This window comes from Anolis sagrei, chromosome X (genome assembly GCF_037176765.1).
Source record: "Anolis sagrei isolate rAnoSag1 chromosome X, rAnoSag1.mat, whole genome shotgun sequence".
Lineage (NCBI taxonomy): Eukaryota > Metazoa > Chordata > Lepidosauria > Squamata > Dactyloidae > Anolis > Anolis sagrei.
The window spans coordinates 69,980,812-70,001,841 of record NC_090034.1 but is presented as its reverse complement, the minus strand read 5'-3'; the positions used below and the strand labels follow the sequence as shown (position 1 = coordinate 70,001,841).

General features: G+C 44.0%; 1 protein-coding gene across 2 annotated transcripts in view; it reads right to left on the bottom strand.

Annotated features, from left to right (window-relative positions):
- Positions 1 to 21,030, bottom strand: part of DLGAP3 (DLG associated protein 3) — a 555,041-nt gene that overhangs the window by 291,559 nt on the left and 242,452 nt on the right. The window lies entirely within an intron of this gene.

Sequence of the window (21,030 nt, the reverse complement as noted above, 5' to 3'; positions counted from 1 at the left end):
TCTTCCCACAATTTTAACTCCAGCCTTGGATTTGTCAAGCCCTGCGTGTTGTATGATGTGTTCTGCATACAAGTTGAATAGGCAGGATGAGAGTAGACAACCTTGCTGTACTCCTTTCCCAGTCTTGAACCAGTCTGTTGTTCCATGGTCAGTTCTTACTGTTGCTACTTGACCGTTATACAGATTCCTCAGGAGACAGACAAGGTGACTTTGTATCCCCGTACCACTAAGAACTTGTGAACCTATCTGGAGGGGAAGATTCTCCACCTCAAACAAATTCTTCAAAGTTCAGACTAAAACTCGGAGCTGATCATCCGGCCAACAAGGACGCCACCAGATACAAATGGTGACACCAGTTCCCACCGTCTGTCGGCCTGTCTCTCTCACAGTCTGTGCGATTTGCTTTGTGCTGCTGAGTGCTGTTAACTGCCTGGCCTCCCCTGCTTTCCCCTCAGCACAACCCAGCAGAGAGAGACAGCCTCGTATCCATCTTCCCTGAGATGCTTCTTCCTGCCCGGCCTTTGCAATAAACCTTGGAGGTGTCACCTCCAGCCGCCTGTGTTGACAAACTTCTCTCCCCTGCCAGGTGCCATCCATCATGTGAGGAGCAGGAGACATCCCTCTCTTCCTCCCTCCCTCCCTGCCTCTATCCTTCTTTCCTGAATTTGGGGAAGCCCTGCACATTCATGTTGCTTCCAAGACCTGCAAAATGCTTCATCAAAAACAGACAGAGGAACCACGAGACAGATAGTGGAGCTCAATATATTGCCAGCAATGGAGGCATCTTCATTGCTATATGCTCCCAGTTGCACTACTATGCACCTTGTTAGGGAACAGTGATACTGCATAACCAAATACACCATATTCACTCAATGACCCATAGATGCTTTTGCATCTTACACAAAATAATATAGAATTATGGTAGTCAGGGCATTCTTCCTAATATTTAGGTGAAGTTTCTTTTACAGCTTAAGTCCTAATAATATTATTATTATTTTTATATTTATATTATTATTTATATTTATATATTTATATATAATAATTATATTATTAGGTTCTTGTGGGTTTTTTCGGGCTATAGAGCCATGTTCTAGAGGCATTTCTCCTGACGTTTCGCCTGCATCTATGGCAAGCATCCTCAGAGGTAGATTATTATATAATTATATTATTATTTTCCGTGTCAGGAGCAACTTGAGAAGCTGCAAGTCACTTCTGGTGTGAAAGAATTGGCTGTCAGCAAGAACGTTGCTCAGGGGATGCCTGGATGTTTTAATGTTTTACCATTCTGTGGGAAGCGTCTCTCATGTCCCCGCATGGGGAGCTGGAGCTAACAGAGGGAGCTCATCCACGCTCTCCCTGGATTTGAACCTGCGACCAATTGGTCTTCAGTCCTGCCAGCACAAGGGTTTAACCCATTGCGCCACCGGGGGCTTCAATAACAACAACAACAACAACAACAACAACAATATAATCAATAATAATAATAATTGATGACAGATTAAAAGTGTAGGCTCTGCAAGGAAGCAGACGAAACAATAGATGACATACTCAGCTGCTGCAAGAAGATCACGCAGATGGACTACAAGCAGAGGCATAATATTGTTGCTCAGATGATCCATTGGAACCTGTGCTACAAATGCCATCTGCCTATGACAAAAAACTGGTAGGGTCACAAGCCTGAAAAAGTTATGGAAAATGAACACGTCAAACTACTCTGCGACTTTCGAATTCAGACTGACAGAGTTTTGGAGCACAAAACTCCTGATCGCACGCTCATGGGTTAAAAACGACAACTATGGATGTTGCAATCCCAGGCGATTAGCAGGATTGACAAGAAGCAACAGGAAAAGCTTACATGATATGAGGATTTAATGATAGAACAGCAAAGACTTTGGCACAAGCCAGTCAAGGTGGTCCCAGTGGTGATCGGCACACTGGGTGCAGTGCTTAAAGACCTTGACCTGCACTTAAAAACAATCGCCGCTGACAAAATTAGCATCTGACAGCTGCAAAAGGCCACCCTACTTGGATCTGCAGGCATCATTCGCCAATACATCACACAGTCCTAGACACTTGGGAAGTGTCCGATGTGTGATCAAATACAAAAAGCCAGCATAGAGATCTTGACTGCTGTGTCTCATATATATATATATATATATATATATATATATATATATATATATATATGCCGTCCCCTGTCACGTGTTACTGTGGCCCACATGGGGGTTCTGTGTGGGAAGTTTGGCCCAATTCTATCGTTGGTGGGGTTCAAAATGCTCTTTGATTGTAGGTGAACTATAAATCCCAGCAACTACAACTCCCAAATGTCAAGATTCTATTTTCCCCAAACTCCACAAGTGTTCATGTTGTAGTAAAGCGTGATGGTAACGTTGCTACTACTGGTAGGAGGGAGAAGAGGGCTGTGCAGGTGTTGGAAGAGGAGCAGCAGCGAAAGCGGATTAGAGAGATAATCATGGCCCCGACTGATTCCAAAACCTTCGAGGGTTTCTCCGACTGTGAAATGGAGGATGGGGAGGAAAGCAGGGGAGTCAAGTGGGCTACTTGCGAACAAGAATCTGACGAGGAGATTCAAAGGAAGCATATCCGTGATATACTTAGCGCTCCTACAGAGGACGAAGACTGCATGGGTTTTGAAGGGAGTGATGGGACTGAGAGTGACATGGGGGAGGAGGATGAGCTTGATTGGACCCGTGTACAGGAGATGAGGGATATTTGTACCCAGCCTACCTCCAGCGATGACTTTGAGGGGTTTACAGAAGAGTGGCAACCGGGGAGCACTTGGCAAGACCTAAGTCTTGACAGACGCTGGCAAAGGTGGAGGGATGGGGGTCTGGGTTCAGCTGCAGGGAATGGGGCAGCTGAGAGCGATGATGAAAGGGTGGGGAGCACCTCATCTTCTGATGAGGAACCTTAGGATATAAGTGGGTTTTGTTTCAATGGGTCTTTGCAGAAGGCAAAGTGTCTTTTCGTGTGTGATTCTTTGTTACTGTCACAATTCTCGAGTTTGGGTTCTTGGACTACAGATCTCCGTGTTCTTGTGTTTACTTCTTGAAACTCCGTAAGTGATGACTTCTACTCCTGTTTTTGACTCCAGATCGTGTTTGGCAACGGCTACGTGTTTTGGACTATCTCTACTTGCTTGGAACGTGTTTGGACTATGGACTGCCTTTGGACACTGTTTTTGCTCATTACCAACTTGTTTTTGTATGCTCTTTGGACACTGTGAATTTCAAGCGGATTGCTACATGTTTCTGTTATACCGGAATATATGCCAGAATAATCCGGATTATATTTAAGTTGCTTTTTTCGCTTTTCGTTTGCTACAAACTCTTAGTTCTTACTTGAGACACTGAACTAAGTGTCTCCAAGTCTTTTTTGTAACAAATAAACCCGTGTTTGGACCTTTTACATCGTGTTTGGTGTCATTAAGGCTTCTGGGTCTTGACAGTTCACATTTGGGCTTATTGGGTATTAATGTAGAGTTTGGTCCAGATCCATTAGGCCTGGGTAACAACGGAAAAATTTGTTTCTAAAATCGATTCGTTTTTTGGGGTTTTTTGCGTTTCGTTATTTAAAATAATTACAAAATTTTCCTTTTAAAAAGTTTGATATTTACGAAATTTCGTAAATGTGAAAAAAATTACAAAACATTAACGAATCGATTTCCGAAACAATAACGAATCGATTCGTTAATGGCGGACGCGACCGCGAAATACGCTAAAAAACCTCCAAAAACTTCTGAAGCTTCCCTCTCCCTCTGTTGTTGACTGTTGGTGTGATATTATAATTTTTTTTCACTAATTAAACAAAAAACAACCATAAAACTTGCCCCAGACATGCGGAAATAATAACGAAACGACCTCAAAACAATAACGAAACGAATACAATAACGAAATACGAAGCATTTACAAAACTATTTAAAAATTCGTTTTTTAAAAAAATTGCTCCAGAATGGTTCGTTATCGTTTTGTAATTGAAAAAATTAACGAATTATTAACGAATTACGAATTAACGAAACGAAACCGCCCAGCCCTAAGATCCATCATTGTTTTGAGTCCACAGTGATCTCTGGATGTAGGTGAACTACAACTCCAAAACCAAAGGACACTGCCCACCAAACCCTTCCAGTATTTTCTGTTGGTCATGGGAGAACTGTGTGCCAAGTTTGGTTCAATTCCATCGTTGGTGTGGTTCAGAATTCTCTTTGATTGTAAGTGAACTATAAATCTCAGCAACTACAACTCCCAAATGACAAAATCATTTTTTTTGAGTGAAGGACATACACTGGGTTGTTAGGTGTCGTGTGTCCAAATTTGGTATCAATTCATCCAGTGGTATATACACACACACACACACTCACACATCTTTATACAACTAAGCTTGAGCACAGCTTGGGAAGATACTTTATCAAACTGAGCATGGAAATGAGTTATAGGCTAGTTTGGGAAGATGCCGCATGGACTATGTTTTGCTTTGCAGCCTGGAAAGCTGTTGGGTGGAGATGGACACAGCTGTACCAATTTGCTTCATTGGAAAATCTAGAAAAGCTGAATGCAGCGACATTTCAAAGAGAAGTAACTTTATTTCTACAACAAGCCATGATTTCTAGTGGCTTTTAACAATTATTTTTTTATAAGCATTTCTGAAAGCTTTTCCTAGCTTTAGGTCTTTCCCTTTTCAATCCTGGGGATGTTTTCTCCATAGTGAAATGATGGAAGAATGGAAATGTAAGGAATACTGCAACAAGTCTCAAACTATTTTTATCGAAATTGTAACAAGTAAGGGTGAAGGGCCTACTCTGCAAATGCAACAAAGAACAATGGGAACAAACAGCTTTTCAAGCACACCTTTAAAAGCTTTTGAATCTCACTCTAGAATTGGCAGGTTTTGTTTATTAAAATATCTCCCTTCTGCCCTACATTGACGCATCTCCGAGCAGCAGACAATAAAATCAGATTTAATAGTTTAAAGCAATTTTAAAAAGGCAGAGCAATATAGATAGACTGAAAACATATTAAACCAGCTGACACATTAATGCAAAAGCATTTATAGCCAGTGAAAACCATTTAGGGCCATTTAAAACCATGTGATGTGGAGATCTAGACTAACTCAATTGGACCCAAAGGCTCACAAAGCACAAGTGCCTCCCAACTGATAGACTGGTTGGCTGTAACTCCAGTTTATTTGGGGCAGTGAATTTATTTCAGGTGTTAGTTATTGAAAGAACTATTTATTTATCATATCAAACGTGAACTGATCTTGCCCCTCCAGAGGAACCATGGACATGATCTTCACTGCACGACAGCTCCAAGAAAAATGCAGAGAACAAAATCAACCTCTGTACATGGCATTCATCGACTTTGCAAATGCATTTGACACAGTGAATTGCAGCGCTCTCTGGACCATCCTCCACAAAATCGGGTGCCCTAACAAATTTGTGAACATCCTGCGGCTCCTCTACGATGACATGATGGCAACAGTCTTGGACAGCAATGGCTCCCAAAGTGACCCATTTAAGGTGGAATCGGGTGTCAAACAGGGATGTGTTATTGCCCCAACTCTATTCTCCATCTTCATTGCTATGATACTTCACCTTGTTGATGGGAAGCTTCCCACCGGAGTGGAAATCATCTATCGGACAGATGGCAAGCTGTTTAACCTCAGCAGACTGAAAGCCAAAACCAAGGTCACAACAACATCTGTTATAGAACTCCAGTATGCTGATGACAATGTCGTCTGTGCGCATATGGAAGAAGATCTACAAGCCACTCTCAACACATTTGCAGAAGCATACACAAAGCTTGGCCTGTCACTGAACATCGAGAAAACCAAAGTGCTGTTCCAGCAGTCACCAGCCGTCCCCTCCCCAATGCCAGAGATACAGCTTAATGGTGTAACATTAGAAAATGTCGACCATTTCCGCTACCTTGGCAGCCACCTCTCCACCAAAGTCAACATCGACGCCGAAATACAACACCGCCTGAGCTCTGCAAGTGCAGCATTTTCCCGAATGAAGCAGAGAGTGTTTGAGGACCGGGACATCCGTAGGGAGACCAAGGTGCTTGTCTATAAAGCTATTGTCCTCCCAACCCTGCTATATGCCTGTGAGACGTGGACTGTCTACAGACGTCACATGCAGCTCCTGGAACGTTTCCATCAGCGCTGCCTCCGGAAAATCCTGCAAATCTCCTGGGAAGACAAGCGGACAAACGTCAGTGTGCTGGAAGAAGCAAAGACCACCAGCATTGAAGCGATGGTCCTCCAACATCAACTCCGCTGGGCCGGCCACGTTGTCCGGATGCCTGACCACCGTCTCCCAAAGCAGTTGCTCTATTCTGAACTCAAGAACGGAAAACGGAATGTTGGTGGACAGGAAAAGAGATTTAAAGATGGGCTCAAAGCCAACCTTAAAAACTCTGGCATAGACACTGAGAACTGGGAAGCCCTGGCCCTTGAGCGCTCCAGCTGGAGGTCAGCTGTGACCAGCAGTGCTGCAGAATTCGAGGAGGCACGAGTGGAGGGTGAAAGAGAGAAACGTGCCAGGAGGAAGGCGCGCCAAGCCAACCCCGACCGGGACCGCCTTCCACCTGGAAACCAATGCCCTCACTGCGGAAGAAGATGCAGAGCAAGAATAGGGCTCCACAGCCACCTACGGACCCACAAGGAAACCCATGATGGAAGACCATCTTACTCGTCCAATGAGGGATCGCCTAAGTAAGTAAGTAAGTAAGTAAGAACTGATCTAATTGATAAAAAGTCAAGAGGTGGTCTAGGCTTCCCAGATTTGAAAACCTATCACGAGGCATGTGCATTGTTATGGGCAAGAGACTGGATGACACTGAAAAAAGAGAAATGTTTAAATTTAGAAGGCCACTAGCTTTACCCGCCACGCGTTGCTGTGGCCAGCCTTCTCTCCCTCTTTCTCTGCTTCTTTCACTCCTTCCTTCATTCCGCTTTCTTCTTTCCTTTCTTCCTTCTCTACCTGTTTACTTCCTCCCTTAGCTGTTTGCTTTCATCCTTCCTTCTCCTTATTTCTTTCCTTCCCTAAGTCTTTCTCTCCTTCTTTCTCTTTTTCCTTTGCTGCGTCCTTCCTCCCTTCCCTTTTTTCTTTCCTTCTCTCCTCCTTCCTTCTGTACCTCTTTCCTTCCTCCTCCCTTTTTCTTTTCCTTCCTCTTTGTCTCCTTTCTTCCCTCTCTTTCTCTTTCCTTCCTTCCTTCACTCTGTAGTTCCATACTTCCTTTTCTTTCTTTCTTTCTTTCTTTCTTTCTTTCTTTCTTTCTTTCTTTCTTTCTTTCCTTCCCTCCCTTTCTCTTCTTCATTTGCTTTCTTTCCTCCCTTTTCTTCTGTCCTTTCTTCCTTCCTTTCCTTTGTTCCTACACCTTCCCTTCTGCTCCTTTCTTCTTCCTTCCTTTCTCCCTTCTTTCCCATGCTCCTACTCTCTCTTTCTTCTTTCTTTCCTACCTTTCTTCCCTCATATACTTTCCCAACTTCTCCTTCCTTCCTTTTTTCATACACCTTCCCTTGCCCTTCCCTTCTTTTGTTTATTTCCTACCTTTCTTCTCTGATATCCCTGCCTTCCTTCTTTCCTTCCTTCCTACACCTTCCCTTGTAATTCCAGGTAATTCCAGGTCTGTGAAGCCTAACAGATAATATTCTGGTTTCTTCTTAAACTTCCTCTTAATTTTTTTTTGTGATTCCTCATGTATTAATGTCCAATATTTAGATGGTTCCTTACACAACCACCACATGTGATAGAATGTACCTATTTGGTCGCAACACTTCCAGCATTTATCAGATGTTTATAGCATTGGAATAGCTTGAAATGTCAATTAAGTGGTTAGAAATCCAGTTTAGGCATCCAAAGAAAAGGGAACGCAACTGCAAATATAAGAGATCTAGTTATGATTGTTGTATTTTATCCTCTGGAATGCTTGAAATTTCCAAATTATGGAAATATTTGGGAAGCAGAAGTCTTACAGAGGGGCAATGCCTGCATTATTTCATAGCTACACTTATAGATGGCTATCTTAAAGTTCAGACTAAAACTCAGAACAGTTTTATTGTCCCCAACTAGAATAATAGAATTATAGAGTTGGAAGACACCATATTGGCCATCTAGTCCAACCCTCTGTCATGCAGGAAAAGCACAATCAAAGCAGCCCCAACAGATGGTCATCTAGCCTATGTTTAAAAGCCTCCAAGGAAGGAACTGATGTAGATGCTCTCAGATACCACTACTGGAAATCAAATGAGGTACTTTTGTCACTCGAGGATGACTTCTATGGATCTCTTCTCCCTCCCTTTGTTGTGTGTTTGTGTTTGCACAGCATGGGGAGTTGGGGGGGGGGGGATGTGAACATTGATGAGTTTCACGCTTCACAGACAAACCCTCCCTCCCCTTCCGTTCAATATCTCACTTTCATCTCAGTTCAAACACAGCATTCTTTAGTGACCCAGAAATGCCTATTAAGCAATTCCAAAGCATCAAACGCCTTTATGGTGGGGTGGGGGTAAAGCTGGAGACTACATATTTCTGCACAAATGGCACCTGTTTTCAGGGGAAGCAGATGAATTTTGTCACTTCAGAGGGAAGAGTTTGACTTCCCCACCCATCCACCATGTTTCTTGTGTGTAGGATATGAAAATATGGATTATCTTTCTTCCTGCTTCCAAGGAAGGAGTGGCTCCAAATCACCCAACAAACTTAATGTCTGAGTAGGGTTTTGATCTCAGATATTAATGACTCCATAATAATATAATCATATATATAAATAAAAATGTAATGTTGGTTCGTGCTACCATCAGAACTCAAAAACCACTGGGGGAATTGACACCAAATTAGGACACAAGACACCTAACAGTCCAATTTATGTCCTCCACTAAAAAAAAAAAATGATTTTGTCATTTGGGAATTGTTATTGCTGGGATTTATAGTTTACCTACAATCAAAGAGCATTCTGAACTCCACCAATGATGGAATTGGGCCAAACAGAGTACACAGGGCTCCCATGACCAACAGAAAAAACTGGAAAGGTTTGGTGGACATTGACCTTGAGTTTGGGAATTATAGTTCACCCACATCCAGAGAGCACTGTGGACTCGAACAATGATGGATCTGGACCAAACTTGGCACAAAAATTCCATATGCCTAAATATGAACACAGATGGAGTATGGAGGAAATAGACCTTGACATTTGGGATTTGTAGTTACTGGGATTTATAGTTCACTACAATTAAAGAGCATTCTGAAACCCACAAACGACAGAAATGGGGCAAACCTCCCACACAGAACCCCCATGACCAACAGAAAATACTTAAGGCCATCCAGTCCAACTCTCTTCACCAGGGCAAGAAAATGTAATCAGGGCCCTCTTGACAAAGAGCCATCCAGTCATAAATATAGATAGATATGATTCTCTCTCTCTCTCTCTCACACACACAGAGATATAGTATCACAGATTGGAAAGAGACCCTTAAAGAAGGACTATGATATGTTGCATATTCCAGAGGAGGCAAACCAGACACTCTCCACATCAACACTGACAAAGAAACAACAAGAAATACTGTTTACTCACAAGCATAAAGGAATTACATATATTAGAAACCAACACTTTCTCAGTACTTTATTTTCCAGATCACCAGACTGGGCCACAGCAACAGGTGGCAGGGGACAGCTAGTAAATACTAAAACTTTATCTGTACACTGCCCTCTCTCCCTGAAGGGACTCAGGGCAGTTTCCAACATACAAGGGGCGCTCATTAAAGGCTTATCCTCACCCACTTCTATTTATCACAAGAAGCTGAAACTACATATCTGTAATGATATAAGTCTCTATAAGTTATGTGCCAATTTACAACTCAGAATTAATAATGGTCTTGATTTTACAGGTGGTGAAGTGGTGTGAGGTTTAATAATGGACCCAGTGGAAAACAGAGCAGTCCTTAAGTTGAAAGGCTGCACACCAAGAGAGGTTCGATGAGATGAAAGAGGTTTATGGTGATGATTCCCCATCATGTCATGGAGTCAAGAATTGGCATCGTCATTTCAAATGTGGTTGGACTTTGGTGCAAACAGTTCCAATTCCAGGGCGACTCCAGTCTGCTATTGATGTACACACCATTCAGCAAGGAGGTCACCATTTTGGAAAATTGCCATGTAATCATTCGACACCTAGCCCAAAATGTCAAGATGAGTGTGGGGTCCATGGAAAAAAAATCATCCAAGGCTATCGTCATATGCACAAGGCATTTGCTCGCTGAGTCTCCCGGCTGCTCACACCTTTCCAGAAGCAGGAACAAGTTGAATGCTCTCAGGCTCTATTGACGATGATGTGCCATGGAGGACTTTTTCAACAGACAGATCACACAGGATGAAAGCAGGGTCCATCACTATGATCCTGAGACTCAAGTCCAGTCAATGCAATGGAAGCATCATGACTCACCGCCTCCAAAGAAGGCACGTGCCCAACTCTCGGCAAGCAAGGTCATGCTCACAGTATTTTGTAGTACTATTGATGGATTTCCTAGCAAGGGCTGCTAAGATCACTGAGGCATACTATGTTTCACTGCTGTGGAAATTGCGGGAGGCCATCAAAACCAAGAGACAATGTGGCATGCTCACCAAAGGTGTCACCCTTCTGCAAGACAATGCACCAGTTCACAACTCACCTGTTGCCCAAATGGAAGCATGCTCCTATAGCTTTGAAATTCTACTGCATCCCCTTACTCACCCCACCTCACACCATCGGGTTTCCATCTCTTTCCAACAATGAAGTTATTTTGGAAGGGCAAGCATTTTTCAGATGATGAGACTCTGATTTCCGAAGTCACAACATGGCTGTATGACGTATGTATACAAGAAGTTTGTTAGTAAACCTAAGGTGTTATTTTTAAAAGAAGACTGCTTTGTTTTGTCTCTTGAGTACATGCTTTAACTAAGAGGTTTCAAGGGAGTTTATATCTTTTGGGCAATTACAGCTGCAAATTTCAACTTCAAAGAAACAACCATCCCCAGCTAACCAAATATATTTTTTGTAGTGGCATGTCTTTATCCTTGGCAGTTTAAAGACACGGTTCTTCAGTTTAACTGCTGAGTTCCCTGTGTGCCATACATAAATGCTTGTGACTATCACTTGTTCAAAGAGTTCATAGAATCATAGAGTTGGAAGAGACCTCATGGGCCATCTAGTCCAACCCCCCGCCAAGAAGCAGGAAAACTGCATTCAAAGCACCCTCAACAGATGACCATCCAGCCTCTGTTTAAAAGCATCCAAAGAAGGAGCCTCTACCACACTCTGGGGCGGAGAGTTCCACTGCTGAACAGCTCTCACAGTCAGGAAGTTCTTCCTAATGTTTAGATGGAATCTCCTCTCTTGTAGTTTGAAGCCATTGTTCCGCGTCCTAGTCTCCAAGGAAGCAGAAAACAAGCTTGCTCCCTCCTCCTCCCTGTGGCTTCCTCTCACATATTTATACATGGTTATCATGTCTCCTCTCAGCCTTCCCTTCTTCAGGCTAAACATGCCCAGCTCTTTAAGCCACTCTTCATAGGGCTTGTTCTCCAGACCCTTGATCATTTTAGTCGCCCTCCTCTGGACACATTCCAGCTTGTCAACATATCCCTTCAATTGTGGTGCCCAGAATTGGACACAGTATTTCAGATGTGGTCTAACCAAGGCAGAACAGAGGGGTAGCATGACTTCCCTGGATCTAGACACTATGCTCCTATTGATGCAGGCCAAAATCCCATTGGCTTTTTTTGCCACCGCATCACATTGTTGGCTCATGTTTAACTTGTTGTCTATGAGGACTCCAAGATCTTTTTCACATGTACTGCTATTGAGCCAGACATCATCCCCCATTTGGTATCTTTGCATTTCCTTTTTTCTGCCTAAGTGGAGTATCTTGCATTTGTCCCTATTGAGCTTCATTTTGTTAGTTTGGGTCAATCATCTCTCTAATCTGTTAAGATCGTTTTGATTTCTGCTCCTGTCTTCTGGAGTATTGGCACTCCCTCCCAATTTGGTGTTGTTTGCAAACTTGATGATCATGTCTTCTAACCCTTCATCTAAGTCATTCATAAAGATGTTGAACAGGAAATCTTTATTAATGTTGAACAGTTTATTTATTTATTTATTTATTTATTTATTTATTTGCAGTATTTATATTCTGCCCTTCTCACCCCGCAGGGGACTCAGGGCGGATTACAATGTACAACGTACATGGCAAACATTCAATGCCAAAGACACATAACAGAAATAGACAAAGAGTCAGAGGCTATTTAACTTTTTCTGGCCGCCAGGGAAGCTGTCGCTTTCATCATCCATCTGTGATGCTGATGAAGTACTTCTGCATTCCCCACATGCTTTTGCTGGAGTGCTTTGCTGGAGTCTTTTTTATGGCCTTGTAAATTTTGTCAAATTAGCCTCCCCACACATAGGTGGTACCTAATTTTCCTACTTGACAGATGTAACTGTCTTTCGGGTTGCAAAGGTCGACAACAAGCTACACAATTGGTCGGAAGCTCCGACCCGGGCTGGCTTCGAACTCATGATCTTGTGGTCAGAAGTGATCTTAATGCAGCTGACACTAAGACAGTTGCACCACAGTCCCAGTTGACTTCTAACAAGGTCATACTTTTCTTGAGAAGAGGTTTTCAAAAGGTGGACTCCACATATTCATGGAGATTCACATTTGCTAAACGGATATGACATCATTTTTACCTTTTTCAATAATGTTATGGTCCACTTTTTTCCATTAAGTTAGGAATTTCCAATAGCTTGCCTCACCGTCAGCTCTGTTTTAGCATTGGAGTTCCCGGACACCCTCTCCCTGCGACATTGTCATCAATAGGGGTACATCTCCATCTTTCGCAAACGGCACTCCTCGCATTTAAAGAGCATGTGCGATTAAGCTCGGTTATTGCTTAGGTAACCAAAAGAAATTGAAAAATGGGAGGACAAAGCAGCAGCGGAGGGAAGAGAAGCAGATCCAGGTTTGTGTGCCTACGAGGAAATCGATAGGCCTCTATCATTGCCAGACAGTCATTGCTGCGCTGAGAATTCATGAGCGCAATAAAACGGCGGACAGGAAGCGGAGCTCCAGCTGGCAGTGTGAAATACAGAGTCATCTCCCTTACAGCCAAGCGCACTCTCCAGGCCGTGACTTTCCTCTCATTGACTCTGGCAGGGGTGAAGAAAATGCCAGGCGGCAGCCAGCACTACCCTTTGTCTGGCTGGAGCGAGCCTGCTGCCAATGGTGGCTGGTATCTCCAATGTTAGCAGGGTAATGAATTGCTCTTGGGTTTGGGACAGCTTGAAAGGAGCTACTCAAAGTGCTGAGCCTATTGTAGATACAAGATTGGGTACCTTGAGTGGCTGCTAACAATATGTTAGCAGAACAGTGGATCACTTTGGGTTGATGGCGAGCTGTGAAAGACAACTTTAAGCTCCCGAACCTATTTTAGATACAAGGCTCAGCACCTTGTGTAGTTCCTATAAATACACTAGTGGAAAAATGAATTGCTGTGGGTTTTTGGAAAGCTTTGAAGGAGTGCGCCAATGTATTGAACCCATTTTAGATACAAGTACCTTGAAGAGCTCTTGTGAACTGATCTAAAATCTGGACTGAATTTGATACTCTACTGATATGGGCATTACCACCACCTGCTGCCCACTCGGATCTCTGAGTGTATCTGTGTTTCCTTTCCTGTTCTTCTTGTTAGGTTCCCTGGCAGTTGTGCTTCTTACTGACATGGGAGCTGAAGTCAATGGTTAGTCCTTTGAATGTCAATTATGCAGTAGATCAGCGTTTCTCAACCTGGGGGTCGGGATCCCTGGGAGGGTCGGCGAGGGGGGTGTCAGAGGGGTCACCAAAGACCATCAGAAAATACAGTATTTTCCATTGGCCATTGGGGTTCTGTGTGGGAATTTTGGCCCAACCCTCCTGTTTAAGGAGCTCCATTGGCTGCCGTTCATTTTCTGGTCCCAATTCAAGGTGCAGGTGCTTACCTACAAAGCCCTAAACAGTTTGGGACCCGCCTACCTGCGTGACCGCATCTCCTTATATAAACCCACACGATCTCTCCGATCATCTGGATGTCTTTGAATGTCTGGCAATTATGCAGTAGATGGTTTCCAAGTCAGGTTGATATGTAAATAAATCCAGTCTATGGTTAGACTTAACTTTTAAAAAGCTCTCAAAGTTGCAATTCTGGGGACAGAATCCAACGCTTTGCATAGTGTTCTTTTCCACAGGTTTAAATTAAAACCCAAGGTTGATACATGGACTTATTGTCATAGAAATCACTGGTCATCATTGCACTGGGATTGTGGTGCAGCTGGCTGAGTGTCAGCTGCATTAAGATCACTCTGTCCAAAAGGTCATGAGTTCGAAGCCAGACCAGGTTGGAATGGGTTTCCAAACAATTGTGTAGCCTGTTGTCGACCTTTGCAACCTGAAAGACAGTTGCATCTGTGAAGTAGGAAAATTAGGTACCACCTTAAAGTGTGGGGAGGCTAAATTAACTAATTTATGAGGGCATAAAAAAAGACTCCAGCAAGCACTCCAGCAAAAAGCATGCGGGGAATGCAGAAGTACTTCATCAGTGTCACAGATGGACGATGAAAGCGACAGCTCACCTGGCGGCCAGAAAAAGTTAAATAGCCTCTGTCTATGTCTGTATATGTCAAAATTGGCATTGAATGTTTGCCATGTATGTGTACACTGTAATCCACCCTGAGTCCCCTGCGGGGTGAGAAGGGTGGAATATAAATGCTGTAAATAAATAAATAAATAAATAAATAAATTTGTCTGGCTGAAGCGATCTTGCCGTCCTGCTGCCAATGGTGGCTGGGACCGCAATTGGTGCAATGGGTTAAAAACCCTTGTGCTGCTGAACTGCTAACTGGAAGGTTGGAAGTTTGAAGCTTCAGGCTGGGATGAGCTCCCATTGTTAGCCCTAGCTCCTGCCAACATAGCAGTTCAAAAACATGCAAATGTGAGTAGTTCAATAGTTACCGCTTCGGTGGGAACTAAAAGGCGCCCATGCAGCCTTGCCAGCAACATGACCATGGAGGTGTCTACGGATAACAAGCTCCTTGGCTTGGAAATGGAAAAAAGAGCACCTCTCCATGGCTGGTGATGGAGAGCACCGGGATTGTGGCGCAGCTGGCTGAGTGTCAGCTGCATTAAGATCACTCTGACCAAAAGGTCATGAGTTTGAAGCCAGCCCAGGTTGGAGTGGGTTTCCAACCAATTGTGTGTAGCCTGTTGTCGACCTTTGCAACCCGAAAGACAGTTGCATCTGTCAAGTAGGAAAATTAGGTACCACCTTAAAAAGTGTGGGGAGGCTAAATTAACTGATTTATGAGGCCATAAAGAAGACTCCAGCAAAGCATTCCAGCGGGGAAGCATGCGGGGAATGCGGAAATGCTTCATCAGCATCACAGATGGACAATGAAAGCGACAGCTCCCCTGGTGGCCAGAAAAGTTAAATAGCCTCTGTGTATGTCTATATATGTTTGTATGTCAACAATTGGCATTGAATGTTTGCCATATATGTGTACACTGTAATCCGCCCGATTCCCCTGCGGGCTGAGAAGAGCAGAATATAAAAGCTGTAAATAATAATAATAATAATAATAATAATAATAATAATAATAATGGCCAGAGTGGAGCACCGCTTCCAGAAGCCAGAAATGAAAGGGTAAGCCCTTTCCTTTGTTCTGTGTATTTGTGTATCATTGTTATTAAAGGAATTTAATGTTTGCCTATCTGTGTATGTTGTAATCCATTTTGAGTCCTTTCAGGGAGACAGAGCAGAATATAAATAAAGTGTTGTTGTTGTTGTTGTTGTTGTTATTGTTGTTGTTGTTGTTATTATTATTATTATTATTATTATTATTAAGAATTCTAAAAAATCTAGGCAGCTGGACTGACTTAGATCAACTAAAGGTAGGCAACTGCAATAGGTCTTGGAGCACGTTCTCTGTCATGGGGTTCAGATAGAGACCACAGAGAGTTCCAAAATGCAAATGAATGAATTAATTAAAATGGCACAAAGCCACAAGTGGTCAGAAGTCAACTTCTGGTTTGGAAAAAAAAAGTGAGTATTTTTTGAATTCTATAGCAGAGGATCTTTGTGACTCATTGAAAAGGCAATTTTCTGCTTTTAGAACAGGCATGGGCAAAATTTCTAACTTGGGGGCAGCATGGTGGGCCGAAGCAGGATGGCTGGGCTGGGAGGGAGGGGGTTCTCTCCAAATCCCCCCCCCCCCCGGGCCGCCCTTTCCTCCTCTCTTTGGGTGGGTGTGTTTGGATCCCAAAAGGATTAGCATTTGTCAGGACGAGGTGGTGGACGGGAGAGAAAAAGTGTATCCATGAGACCCGGTGTTGCGTACTCCTAATGTAGAATCCTAGAATCCTAGAGCTGGAAGAGACGCCCAGGGGCCATCCAGTCCAACCTCCTGCCATGCAAGAAGGCACAATCAAAGCACACGGCAATAGACAGCCTCTGCAGAAAAGCCTTGAGAGTAGGAGACTCCACCACACTCCGAGGCAGCCAGTATGCCACTCTTCAGGAAGTTCTTCCTAATCTTTTCAGTCGAACTTCTTTCCCTGCCATTTTAAACCATTGCTTCCTTGTGCCCTGGTCTCTAGAGCAGCAGAAAGTCTGTTTTCCACCACCTCCTCCTCAATAGGACATGCTTTTAAATCTTGAAACATGGTTCTCGTGTTCCCTCTCTACCTGTCCCAGCTAAACATCTCCCTGGAGGAAAGGAGGAAGGAAAAAGAGAAGGAAGGAAGGAAGAGTTGGAAGGAACGAAGGGTGGAAGGGAGGGAGGGAGGGATGGAGATAGGAAAGGGAAGGAAGGAAGAAGAAAGAGAGAGGGAAAGGGGGAGGAAAGATGGAGGTAAGTAAGGAAGGATGAAAGGGCGAATGGGAAGGAAGGAGGGAGGGAGAAAGAGGGAGGTAAGGAAGGAAGGAAAGAGAAGAAAGGAGGGAAGGAAGGAAGAGCTGGAAGGAAGGAATTGTGGAAGGGAATGGAAGGAGGGATGGAAGGGAGGGAGGGATGGAGGAAAGAAAGAGAAGGAAGGAAAGACAAAATGGAAGGAAGGAGGGAAGGAAGGAAGGGTGGAAGGGAATGGAGGGAAAGGAGGGATGGAGAAAGGAAAAAAGGAGGAAGGAAAGAAGGAAGGAAGGAAGGAAGGAAGGAAGGAAGGAGAAAGAGAGAGAGAGAGTGAAAGAGGGAGGAAAGATGGAGGTAAGTAAGGAAGGATGAAAGGGCGGAAGGGAACGAAGGAGGGAAGGAGGGAGAAAGAGGGAGGTAAGGAAGGGAAGAAAGAGAAGAAAGGAGGGAAGGAAGGAAAAGTTGGAAGGAAGGAATTGTGGAAGGGAATGGAAGGAGGGAGGGAAGGGAGGGAGGGATGGAGGAAGGAAAGAGAAGAAAGGAAAGACAAAATGGAAGGAAGGGTGGAAGGGAATGGAGGGAAGGGAGGGATGGAGAGAGGAAAAAGAAGGAAGGAAGGAAGGAAGGAAGGAGAAAGAGAGAGGGAGAAAGAGGGAGGTAAGGAAGGAAGGAAAGAGAGAAGAAAGGAGGGAAGGAAGGAAGAGCTGGAAGGAAGGAATTGTGGAAGGGAATGGAAGGAGGGATGGAAGGGAGGGAGGGATGGAGGAAAGAAAGAGAAGGAAGGAAAGACAAAATGGAAGGAAGGAGGGAAGGAAGGAAGGGTGGAAGGGAATGGAGGGAAAGGAGGGATGGAGAAAGGAAAAAAGGAGGAAGGAAAGAAGGAAGGAAGGAAGGAAGGAAGGAGAAAGAGAGAGAGAGAGTGAAAGAGGGAGGAAAGATGGAGGTAAGTAAGGAAGGATGAAAGGGCGGAAGGGAACGAAGGAGGGAAGGAGGGAGAAAGAGGGAGGTAAGGAAGGGAAGAAAGAGAAGAAAGGAGGGAAGGAAGGAAAAGTTGGAAGGAAGGAATTGTGGAAGGGAATGGAAGGAGGGAGGGAAGGGAGGGAGGGATGGAGGAAGGAAAGAGAAGAAAGGAAAGACAAAATGGAAGGAAGGGTGGAAGGGAATGGAGGGAAGGGAGGGATGGAGAGAGGAAAAAGAAGGAAGGAAGGAAGGAAGGAAGGAAGGAGAAAGAGAGAGGGAGAAAGAGGGAGGTAAGGAAGGAAGGAAAGAGAGAAGAAAGGAGGGAAGGAAGGAAGAGTTGGAAGGAAGGAATTGTGGAAGGGAATGGAAGGAGGGAGGGAAGGGAGGGATGGAGGAAGGAAAGAGAAGGAAGGAAAGACAAACCGGAAGGAAGGAAGGAAGGAAGGAAGGAAGGAAGGAAGGAAGGAAGGAAGGAGAAAGAGAGAGAGAGAAGGAAAGAGGGAAGAAAGATGGAGGTAAGGAAGGAAAGATGAAAGGGCATAAGGGAAGGAAGGAAGGAGAGAGAAAGAGGGAGGTAAGGAAGGAGGGAAGGAAGGAAGGAAGGAAGGAAGGAAGGAAGGAAGGAAGGAAGGAAGGAAAAGTTGGAAGGGAGGAAGGGAATAGAGGGAGGGAGTGAAGGAAGGGAGGGATGGAGGAAAGAGAAGGAAGGGAAAACAAAAGGGAAGGAAGGAAGGAAGGAAGGAAGGAAGGAAGGAAGGAAGGAAGGAGAAAGCGAGAGAAGGAAAGAGGGAGGAAAGATGGAGGTAAGGAAGGAAGGACAAATTGGCGGAAGGGAAGGAGGGAGGGAGGGAGGGAGAAAGAGGGAGGTAAGGAAGGAAGGAAGCAAAGAGAGAAGGAAAGAAGGATAGGATTGTGTGAGAGAGAAGGGCCTCAGAAAAGAGCCCAAGGGGCCTCAACTGACCCCCTGGCCTGGGTTTACCCATACCTGTTTTAGAAGCTTTCAAATGAAGGAATCCATGTGAAAGGAGAAAAATAGAGAAAGGGTTGTTCAGGACTCTGGAAAGGTAAGCAGTGATGAAGGTGATATATGGCCCCAATGATTGTCGTCCTATATTGTAACCTGGCAAATTCTAGCTGCTTCCATCTTCACCCGAGGCAGGTATTTTGCGAAGCCATTGGGTCTTCATTACTCATTCAACACCAAGCATTTCTTATATATTTTGTATGAGAAAAAAGGTAACCTTAAAACCTGGCTCTTCCGCTGCGCATTTGATGAATAGATTTACATCCTCACACTAGTGTTCAGCCTCAACGCTTTTTGTCATTGGAGTACATCCCCCCTTGTGGGAAAGCTTGGTTCCACGACCTCCACTATAATGAGTTCTCCTCCGCAAATAATCTGTTTCTGTTTTATCTCGCCTGAGTTTTTAACCTGCTTTTAATCAGCCTTTCTTTTATCCATTACATGTAGCTTGCCCATTGTCATTGTGATGGTTCTTATTGTAATTTTATATTGCTATGTTTCCATTTGTTTTATGTAATTATGTTGTTATTGTTTATTATTTGCATTTTCTGTTTTATTTTATGTAATAGTCGTTTGGGCTTGGCCTCATGTAAGCCGCTCCGAGTCCCCATTGGGGAGATGGTGGCGGGGTACAAATAAAGATTATTATTATTATTATTATTATTATTATTATTATTATTCATAGAATCATAGAATCATAGAATCAAAGAGTTGGAAGAGACCTCATGGGCCATCCAGTCCAACCCCCTGCCAAGAAGCAGGAATATTGCATTCAAATCACCCCCGACAAATGGCCATCCAGCCTCTGCTTAAAAGCTTCCAAAGAAGGAGCCTCCACCACACTCTGGAGCAGAGAGTTCCACTGCTGAACGGCTCTCACAGTCAGGAAGTTCTTCCTAATGTTCAGATGGAATCTCCTCTCTTGTAGTTTGAAGCCATTGTTCCGCGTCCTAGTCTCCAAGGAAGCAGAAAACAAGCTTGCTCCCTCCTCCCTGTGGCTTCCTGTCACATATTTATACATGGCTATCATATCTCCTCTCAGCCTTCTCTTCTTCAGGCTAAACATGCCCAATTCCCTAAGCCGCTCCTCATAGGGCTTGTTCTCCAGACCCTTGATCATTTTAGTCGCCCTCCTCTGGACACATTCCAGCTTGTCAAAATCTCTCTTGAATTCTGGCGCCCAGAATTGGACACAGTATTCCAGATGTGGTCTAACCAAAACAGAATAGAGGGGTAGCATTACTTCCCTAGATCTAGACACTATGCTCCTATTGATGCAGGCCAAAATCCCATCGGCTTTTTTTGCCGCCACATCACATTGTTGGCTCATGTTTAACTTGTTGTCCACGAGGACTCCAAGATCTTTTTCACACGTACTGCTCTCGAGCCAGGCATCATCATCCCCCATTCTGTATCTTTGCATTTCATTTTTTCTGCCAAAGTGGAGTATCTTGCATTTGTCACTGTTGAACTTCATTTTGTTAGTTTTGGCCCATCTCTCTAATCTGTCAAGATCGTTTTGAATTCTGCTCCTGTCCTCTGGACTATTATTAGCATACAATTGCTGGTTTCCAACATTGGTTTTCTAGGTGTTTGGGGCTTCAGCTCTCAGAAACCCTAACCTGACTGGCCCAAAGTCAGGGGTTCCAGGAACAGAAGTCCAAAACATCTGGAGGGCCAAATTAGGAAGTCACTGGCTTCACAAGAACATATTGTTGCTGGGAAAATCCATTTTCCTCCCAAGTAATATGAGGGCTGACTCTGAAGTCGAACATGACCCCCCCCCCCCCCCCCCCAATAAGAGATAGTAACTTATAGTTTTGCTAAGGGCAAGGACGCCAGGCTGGATAATAAGGGTTAAGCCTTGGTCAGTTTGGTGTGTATCATTTAATCAAGGCTTTATGCTCTATTTTCATATGTTTACAGCAGAAAGTAACCAATTTATTACTGAAAATCATGCCACAAAAGTATTTGAATTTTCCCATCTGAGGCACACCTGGGCTCCTGATAGTCCCCCATCTCACAAACAAGGGACTCTCTTTCCCCCTCATGGATATTTCCCTTTATGGACCTTCCTATGAATAATATGAACTATGGACACTGGGGGAAGGTAGTTGG